Source organism: Limulus polyphemus, unplaced genomic scaffold (genome assembly GCF_000517525.1).
Source record: "Limulus polyphemus unplaced genomic scaffold, Limulus_polyphemus-2.1.2 Scaffold808, whole genome shotgun sequence".
Lineage (NCBI taxonomy): Eukaryota > Metazoa > Arthropoda > Merostomata > Xiphosura > Limulidae > Limulus > Limulus polyphemus.
This window is the reverse complement of record NW_013666418.1, coordinates 119,333-128,712: the sequence shown is the minus strand read 5'-3', so window position 1 is coordinate 128,712 and position 9,380 is coordinate 119,333. Positions and strand designations below refer to the sequence as shown.

Sequence of the window (9,380 nt, the reverse complement as noted above, 5' to 3'; positions counted from 1 at the left end):
GTAGGCATTATTTTATACCATTACAGTTTCCGTAAAAGTAGAGGCATCTTATTTGAAGTAAAATTTACTGACTTGATGTTGTATTATACTACAGAGACTTTTAATAAAGTAACATAGTAAAGAAAGACAAATATTATGTTATGTCAAATATTATTCACTATTCAAAACTACTTCCATAGACCTATAGGGTTAAACTGAATGAGAAATTATTTGATAACTAATTTTTGTGTTAAAATGTAAAAAAAAAAAATATTTTATATGAAAGATTATTTATTTAATTATAATTTTTTCTTTAGAACTTAAGGATAATCTTAAGATTATCTTAATCTTTATCCACAAAACATCCAACAATAACAGAGAATTGATATTATCTATTGTAGAGCAAAGCTTTATTAAAATATTATTTAAAATAAATTTTCTGCCCTTGTTAATTTGTTCGCTTGACTTTGATTAAAGGTGTGTTAATGGTAGAGCGATAGTTATAAAATGTTTATTTTTGACGTTTCTATTAAATATTCATTATTAGATGATTGATAAGTCCTATTAGTTCAATTTCAATAGATAAACAACACATTATCTATTGGCAAATTTTGTATAAATTTACTTTAGCAGTTCTGATTCTTTTCGTCAAAGAAAGATGTATTCATCAAATTATTTGATTATTTTCGTCTAAAAGCCGAAGCTTGGTTATTTCAATGTTGACTGTATATCTCTTTTTTTTTTTCTATTTAAGCTCGCAAAGCTACCCAAGGACTATGCAGGCAGGCATAGCCGTCCCTAATTTTAAACTAATAGACTAAAGGGAAGGCAGTAAAGTTTACAGTAGTCGCAGCCAACTCTTGTCAGACCGAACGATGGGATTGGATCGTCCCTCTTATAGCGTAGCTTTAAAGTGCGGAGCGCGTTTTTCCGGCAAGAGGACGCGAGCCACGAATGTATGGCTTCACAGTTGAGGAACGCTTATCATTTACCACGTCCTAATCGTCGTGTATTTAAACGTTACTGATATTATTCGAAATTATTTTGTAATAAATAAACTACCGTAACTAATTGCTCTTCGACACATGAAAAAATCAACTTTTGCTTGGCTAATGAATTACTGTAGTGATTAAGCAAAGCGTGCTGTGACTTTAGATTGACAGGAGAGTTGAAAAAAAAAATGTTATAATGGCAACCGCCATCTTTGACACTGACTATTTTACGACAGAAAACCAAGACTGGCTGCGCAAGTCTTGTTCGAGTATGCGACACTACTTAAATAACCATAAAACAAATTGATAATGCAATAAACACGCAATAAAAGATTATATGTCATGTATTTTGATGCAAGCAGTAGTTTGTGTTTTTTACGGTTATTTTAAGAGCTTTTAAATTGTATAAACTGCTGTGACAACAATCCCCGGCAGGAGAAAAAATATTACATAGAAACTGGTCTGCGGGTTTTGATTTTTAAATTAAAACGTAAGGTTTCAAAGTAGAATGAAAAGGAAAACTAAAAAAATATATAGAAAATTTAAATAAAAACGTTGTTTGCTTTAAGCATTAACAGGATAAAATGCGGAACAAAGATAACATTACCCAAAACATACTTGCCACAGATGTGAGTAATTAGCCTTGTTTTTAGCCATAACTAATTCAAATATCATTCTTTATCTACCCATGACAAACCCATCTTAAATGCTTCAGACATCTACAGCCACGGGTTTGACGTGCTAATGTCTTACCACTATTAAAATTCAAGTTAAATTAATGACGTCAACAGTGTATGTGTTTGTGAGGGTACGTGTCTCCCACTTCCGTTGGCTCTACTAGGAGCTATTGTATCTTAAGGAGTACGTCACGAGTTTACTGATGTGAAATACATTTACGTCACTTCCTTAATAAAGCAGTCATTTCAAGTACTTTAAAACACATATTTCAGATACAACGTTATACTAAGCCTTAATTATTATGATTGAATTCTACCTGGCCATTTTGAATAAAAACATTATATGGAATATAATATTTACATAGCTTCCAACCAAAAGCAAGATTATTTTGAATAATCTTGCTTTTGGTTGGAAGCCATGTTAAAACTTGTATTCCGTATAATGTTTTTCGTTTACAATACATTTACTTAGTTCGATTTTACAAAGACCAATAATGTAATTCTACAGCAGTTTAAAACCATTGTCAACCAAATAAAAAAAAAACAGTAAAATGTTAACAATGAATTATTTTAGTGGTTAGTATATAACTTTTAGATATAACTATCGCTAAAATGAAGTGAAATATAAGTTATACTATCACAGCAGTTACGACTTATTAAATAATATAATGCTTCCCAGTGGCACAGTGGTATGTCTGCGGACTTACAACGCTAGAATCCGGGCTTCGATACCCGTGGTGGGCAGAGCACAGATAGCCCATTGTGTAGCTTTGTGCTTAATTACAAACAAAATACTATAATTATTGTTTCGAATCAGTTAAATTTATTCAGACCACTAATTATTATGTACTTTAAGCTAATTTTACTGTATGATTTTTTACTCCTATCTTTATTTTCATAACTGTTAAGATCAAGAAAATACAACAACCTTGGAACGACTATAAGATCTAAGACTTTCCTGGTTCCAAATATACATACGTAGACTTTAAATATTTAAAGGGGCGTATCAACTTGTAGGCTAGAATATCAAAAATGCTCTACAAATCGTTCTAAAGTTGCTTTTGTAACACCTTAGTTACAGTGTGAAATATATGCACAAGTTGAAAGCTAAGGATTTCTTTGTAAGTGTGAAATATATGTATAAGTTTAAAGCTAGAGAATTCTTTGTAAGTGTGAAATATATGCACAGTTTTAAAGCTATGGATTTCTTTGCAAGTGTGAAATATATGCACAAGTTGAAAGCCAAGGATTTCTTTGTAAGTGTGAAATATATGCACAATTTTAAAGCTAGGGATTTCTTTGTAAGCCTTTATTAGTAAAACTTAAATTGAAAAGCATTAGTGTATGCGCTGAAAGTGAAATTACTTTTCAATGTTGTCTCTCCTGTGGCTTATAGTCTATTATTTTTTTGTATCTATATTTCTATATAAATATAATAGTGCTGTCTATTGTATGTCCATGTAACTACTTCGCAGGGTGTGGATGGATCTTCACCAAATTTGGTGTGGAGGTTCACTAGGTCCATGCGGAGATACATACAAACTTACGGTTTCACATTTTGTGTTTTGCAGTTTTAATGGGCGTTTTCTACAATTACATATAAGGGAAGCACCTTTTTATGTTCTAAGATAACCTTTCATTAATCATGAATTTACATAACTTCCATCCAGTAGACAGGTACTCCAGCTAGTTTAGATATGTATATTTGAATAGGTTTTATGCGAGTTTTTACGCTTGTAGTTACAGTTTACCATATCACAGTAACAAGTTAGAGTTTACCATATCACAGTAACAAGTTAGAGTTTACCACATCACAGTAACAAGTTACGGTTTACCATATCACAGTAACAGTTACAGTTTACCATATCACAGTAACAAGTTAGAGTTTACCATATCACAGTAACAAGTTACAGTTTACCATATCACAGTAACAGATACAGTTTACCATATCACAGTAGCAGTTACAGTTTACCATATCACAGTAACAAGTTACAGTTTACCATATCACAGTAACAAGTTACAGTTTACCATATCACAGTAACAGATACAGTTTACCATATCACAGTAGCAGTTACAGTTTACCATATCACAGTAACAAGTTACAGTTTACCATATCACAGTAACAAGTTACAGTTTACCATATAACAGTAACAAGTTACAGTTTACCATATCACAGTAACAAGTTATAGTTTACCATATCATAGTAACAGATACAGTTTACCATATCACAGTAACAGATACAGTTTACCATATCACAGTAACAAGTTACAGTTTACCATATCACAGTAACAGATACAGTTTACCATATCACAGTAACAAGTTACAGTTTACCATATCACAGTAACAAGTTACAGTTTACCATATCACAGTAACAAGTTACAGTTTACCATATCACAGTAACAAGTTATAGTTTACCATATCATAGTAACAGATACAGTTTACCATATCACAGTAACAGATACAGTTTACCATATCACAGTAACAAGTTACAGTTTACCATATCACAGTAACAAGTTACAGTTTGCCATATAACAGTAACAAGTTACAGTTTACCATATAACAGTAACAGTTAAATGTTTCTTAAGTCCTCATTCATGTAGCTTATACACTATGATGTCTGTGAATACGTTTGAATTCAAAGATTTTTACAGGTACTTATGCTTGTTAGTTACATATTACTATATAACTTGAAAAACAGTTGTTGTTTTTACAGGGCTTTATTACATATATTTTTTTATGCGAGAGTTTCGTATGTCACAATAAATATTTGAATATAAAGTATTTTACTTTCCTCCTATAAATTACAGTTTATATATTTAAAGTAGTAGAGAGATCCTTACAAGTCTTTAAATCTGGCTTTTTTACACATTAATAGTTTCGAATATATATACAAATATGAAGAGCTGTAAGAAACTGTCTATTCTTTGAATGTTTACTAAGGCAAGTTAAACTGTAAAGTGCAAGACTGTAGACCATTGAATTAACTGTTGCTTACATTATTTTACATTGTACCATAAACCAATAAAAAAATGTAAAGCGTTTTAACTTTAGGTGTGTTATCAAACTAGAACTTATATAAAGATTTGTAAAAGTTCTTTGGTTTTTAAAATAGTTTATATATGCACTCTACAAGAGTGAAAATTCGTAAGTCTTCTTATCTTTGGGCCCCCTCATCGATAAGTCTAAGGGCTTATAACGCTAAAAATTGGGTTTCGATGTCCCCGATGGGCAGAGCATGGAAACCCAATTGTGTAGCTTTACGCTTAGCAACAAACAAACATAATTTCATATATTCCTTTGACAAGCGAAACTGTACAAACTACAAGGATATGAGACATGAAAACTTTCGAACTTCAAATACATGCAGAATGAATACACGTAAAATAATTTATAGTTTGAAACCTTACACAGTCACGTGTAGACCTTGTTTTTTTAAACCCTTTAAGCTTCGGTAATGTATTTAGTACGCATCAATGTACGCCCCATACATAATGCCTTGTAAAAATGCCTATTACTTCGTTTAACAGCGTATAAACTTTAGTACGCAACTGCACGCTAAACTCAAAGCTCTTGCAATAAAAATATGGTTCTATTAAACTGGCATTCAATAAAGCACTGCCTATAAAAAAAAATGTCTTACTAAACACATTGAAATATAAAATATGATTTCTTCCAACAAAAGAAAGTTGCAAAAATGGGTAGTTTATAAATTTTAATTTAATCAATAATAGAATAATAGAACGCCTGTTCTTTTGGTAAAATATAGTTGTTTCTTTATTCTTAGTTTTCTTTAAAAGAAAAGTTAATATCCTTTGAGGCCGAGGATATAAGAAAAATTTAAAACTATATTACTTGGCTCGTTATGTTGATAACAATGGTAAAATTATCTTGCTTTACGCATTATAATGATAACAATAATAAAACCATTTTAATTTACGGTTTATAACAATAATAATGTTAAAACTATTTTACTTTACACACATTAGAATGATCACAATGGTAAAATTATTTTACTTTACGCAATATAATGATAACAATGGTAAAACTATTTTACTTTACGCAATATAATGATAACAATGGTAAAACTATTTTACTTTACGCAATATAATGATAACAAGGGACGGCAGAAAACACGAAATCCTGCACATTTCTATAGTTTAGAGGAACATGATTAAACGTTCCAGTGTTAGTACGCTGTTAATGCTATAATACACAGTAAAAATACTCTGTTATATTACATTGTATGTTCATATACAGCGTACAAGTGAAACTTTAAATTTTATCGTCTTTTCTACTACGTTTATTGAACCTAAAAGGAGGGGAAGGGGGAGGAGGATAAACGTATATTAATTTATAATAATCAGAGAAAAATATGCCACTTAGAAATACAGAATTATCAACTTTTGCACGCCGAGAAAAATGTATGTAACTCGTAGATATGGTATGGTTATCTCATAAACATCAGTTCTCTGTAGTAAGAAAATCTCACTAACGGTTAGAATGGGACAAATATTGGTTGACATGTATGAAATATATGAACGAAAAACTAAATTGTCTTGAGAACATATATATATATATTTCAAAATCAACTAGTAAGATAAAGTGTGTTATTATAATATATGGAAAAAAATATAAAGGAGTGAATAACTTTCCTTCGGGAAGTTTATAAAGATATTCTTGTGAAACTTAGTGTTCCTTGGGGAAGTTAATAAAGGTATTCTTGTGAAACATAGTGTTCCTTGGGGAAGTTAATAAAGGCATTCTTGTGAAACATAGTGTTCTTTGGGGAAGTTAATAAAGGTATTCTTGTGAAACATAGTGTTCCTTGGGGAAGTTTATAAAGATATTCTTGTGAAACATAGTGTTCCTTGGGGAAGTTTATAAAGATATTCTTGTGAAACATAGTGTTCCTTGGGGAAGTTTATAAAGATATTCTTGTGAAACATAGTGTTCCTTGGGGAAGTTTATAAAGGTATTCTTGTGAAACGTAGTGTTCCTTGGGGAAGTTTATAAAGGTATTCTTGTGAAACGTAGTGTTCCTTGGGGAAGTTTATAAAGGTATTCTTGTGAAACATAGTGAATAATGACTGAAAATGTCTATAACTGTAGTAGCAGTGATAGTAAAATGTGTTGATTTGTGCCTTTCACAAAAGATTATTTAAAATCTGTAACAACAACAGGAACGTAGCACTTGTTGATATGTAGGATAAAGAAATAAATATTTAAAAACAGTAACCAAAAATAAAAAATTAACAGTAGTTGATAGTAGTATACAGGAGGAAATATATAAAAACATTAACCAAAAATAAAAAAATTAACAGTGGTTGATAGTAGTATACAGGAGGAAATATTTAAAAACAATAACCAAAAATAAAAAATTAACAGTGGTTGATAGTAGTATACAGGAGGAAATATTTAAAAACAGTAACCAAAAATAAAAAATTAACAGTGGTTGATAGTAGTATACAGGAGGAAATATTTAAAAACAGTAACCAAATATAAAAAAATTAACAGTGGTTGATAGTAGTATACAGGAGGAAATATTTAAAATCAATAACCAAATAAAAAAATTAACAGTGGTTGATAGTAGTATACAGGAGGAAATATTTAAAATCAATAACTATCAATGAAAATGTAACAGTTGTTGATAGTAGCATACAGGAGGAAATATTTAAAATCAATAACCATCAATGAATATGTAACAATTGTTACTCTCTATTATAAATAATGAAATATTTAAAATGAGCAATTAACAATGGAAAAGTGAGACTTGTTGATATGTAGGACAAAGAAGGAAATATTTAAATGAGCAGCCAACAATGGAAATGTGACACATGCTTGGAATTTTTACATGTCACCTGCTGAGTAAGCAGCCCAAGCTTGTAGGCGTTGCATTTAGGCTTAGGCTTTCCGGACGCTTCAAAGTGCTGTAGCTGTCCGTTCGTAGAAGCTATCGGTAAAGGACTGTAAGTTAGATGCTAAGTTAACTAAGTCAAACAAACTCTTAATATCTGCGTACTTTCTTTATGAAAGACTCGTTATAATGTTAACAAAAGGAAACAAAATTGTTCCAAGAACGAAGTAGCACTCAAGATAACCAAGAATATCAGGTATGATATGATATAAGTGTGATAATATACACATTTTATATGCGAAGGTTTACATCTATGAACAATGTGTATTTCTATCCAAGAACGTTTGTGAAAGAAACTTCATTGAAATGTGTACTATATCTGTTACATTTATAATAATTTCACTTTACAAGAAACTCGAAGAATCAACAGATCGTGTGAAAAAAACTAATAAGTCGTTCTTGTACGACAAAGTTTGAAAAGTGAGGCAATACATTTTTTTTAATGTGTAAGTATCCTTTTATGTTACGTTGCCCATTTTCTCTCTAAAAAAGATATAATTGAGCTACAATCCACATATATATATATTAGTTTTGAAAAGCTAGGTGTTTAATAAAATGAACATTATGAGTAGGAAATTATTACGAAACGTTATCTGGAAAAACAACCTAGAGTTAGGCCGTAAATTGTTTTAAAAAAAAATAGATTCATGGATGTAGTTTCCAACAAGTTTACTGATTTTTCTAAACTAAATTTCCACTGTTAGGCTTAAGACATACCATATATTAATATATGTTGAATAAAATATATCCCTCTATGTGTAAAAAAAAACTACTAGAGTCTTGGCTTAATATCCCAAATCTTGTTCTTGAACTTACAAACCACCACTCGATATGCACCAATCGAAACTAAAAAATTTGTTTACTTGTATACAAAGTTATTTTCTTTCTACGAATCTCTTAAATCCCAGAGTTCACAGTTAAGTAGAACAAATTACGGTCATTTGAATATTTTTTTTAAAGGCATTTTTCTATATTTCAGTCTTAATAATTTTTACATGTTTACACCAACAATCATCGCACGAGGTACAGTGGTAAAAAAGAATATCCGAAACACCTAATGATAATGAAATACTAAAAAAAAATACAACCATCAAAATTTCAAATACACTATCAAACTACTACTACTACTACTATTAGTTTATCTTTCGTTATTAACTGACTAATATCACTTACTGTGCTTTTTTGAATCTGTCTTAGATACAGCCACTGAATTGGCAGAATGGAACAACGACGATGGCCGCGTAGTGTTGCTTTTATCCACATGGATCTTTAGACAACATGGCGTCTATCTTTAGCTGCCTGCTTAAGCTTAGCGACTAATTCAACAAAGCTAACTCTGACGAATCTGGATTATTTGGGGGTATGCATATTATCAATTTTACAAGTAAAATAAATCAATTTTTTTAGCTTAGAACCACAAATTCATTAAGATTTTGAATTATAGATACATTATAATAATAATATCTAAGTATTATGTTTATTAGTTATTTTATATAAGGATTACATTTAATGTGTTAAGACATTTAACCTATCAGTTAAATTACTGCAGACATGTTTTCAGAATTATATGTGTATTGAATGAGGTGTTCTACTCTTGCTAAAAAAAAGAAAAACAACCAAATTTTCCTGACATATGACTTCTAGTATTTATCAGAAACTGTTAGTTTTTTTTTAAGCAAAATCTACACAATGGGCTATCTGTGCTGTGCCCATCACGGGTATCGAAACCCAGTGTTTAGCGTTATAAGATCGCAGACTTATTGCTGTGCCATTAAGGGGGGGTATTATCAGAAACTAAAAATATTTGCCGGAGTTTTA

The 9,380-nt window shown here is 30.5% G+C and overlaps 1 protein-coding gene and 1 long non-coding RNA gene across 6 annotated transcripts in view; one reads left to right on the top strand and one right to left on the bottom strand.

The window, feature by feature from the left end:
* Positions 1-8,833, bottom strand: part of LOC106460645 (homeobox protein abdominal-A homolog) — a 32,121-nt gene extending 23,288 nt beyond the window's left edge. For 2 of the 5 annotated variants that reach the window (XM_022387412.1, XM_022387416.1), the window contains exon 1: positions 1,579-1,718. The gene's annotated coding sequence lies outside the window, so the exon portion shown is untranslated. Of the gene's footprint in view, positions 1-1,578; positions 1,719-8,735 lie in introns of those variants that run through there. The other 3 variants (XM_022387414.1, XM_022387413.1, XM_022387415.1) reach the window with 2 other exon arrangements.
* LOC111086039 overlaps positions 7,605-9,380 on the top strand; it is a 14,405-nt gene continuing 12,629 nt past the window's right edge. Inside the window, exons 1-2 of the long non-coding RNA XR_002610805.1 lie at positions 7,605-7,758; positions 8,760-8,922. This is a non-coding gene — a long non-coding RNA (uncharacterized LOC111086039). The remainder of the gene's footprint in view (positions 7,759-8,759; positions 8,923-9,380) is intronic.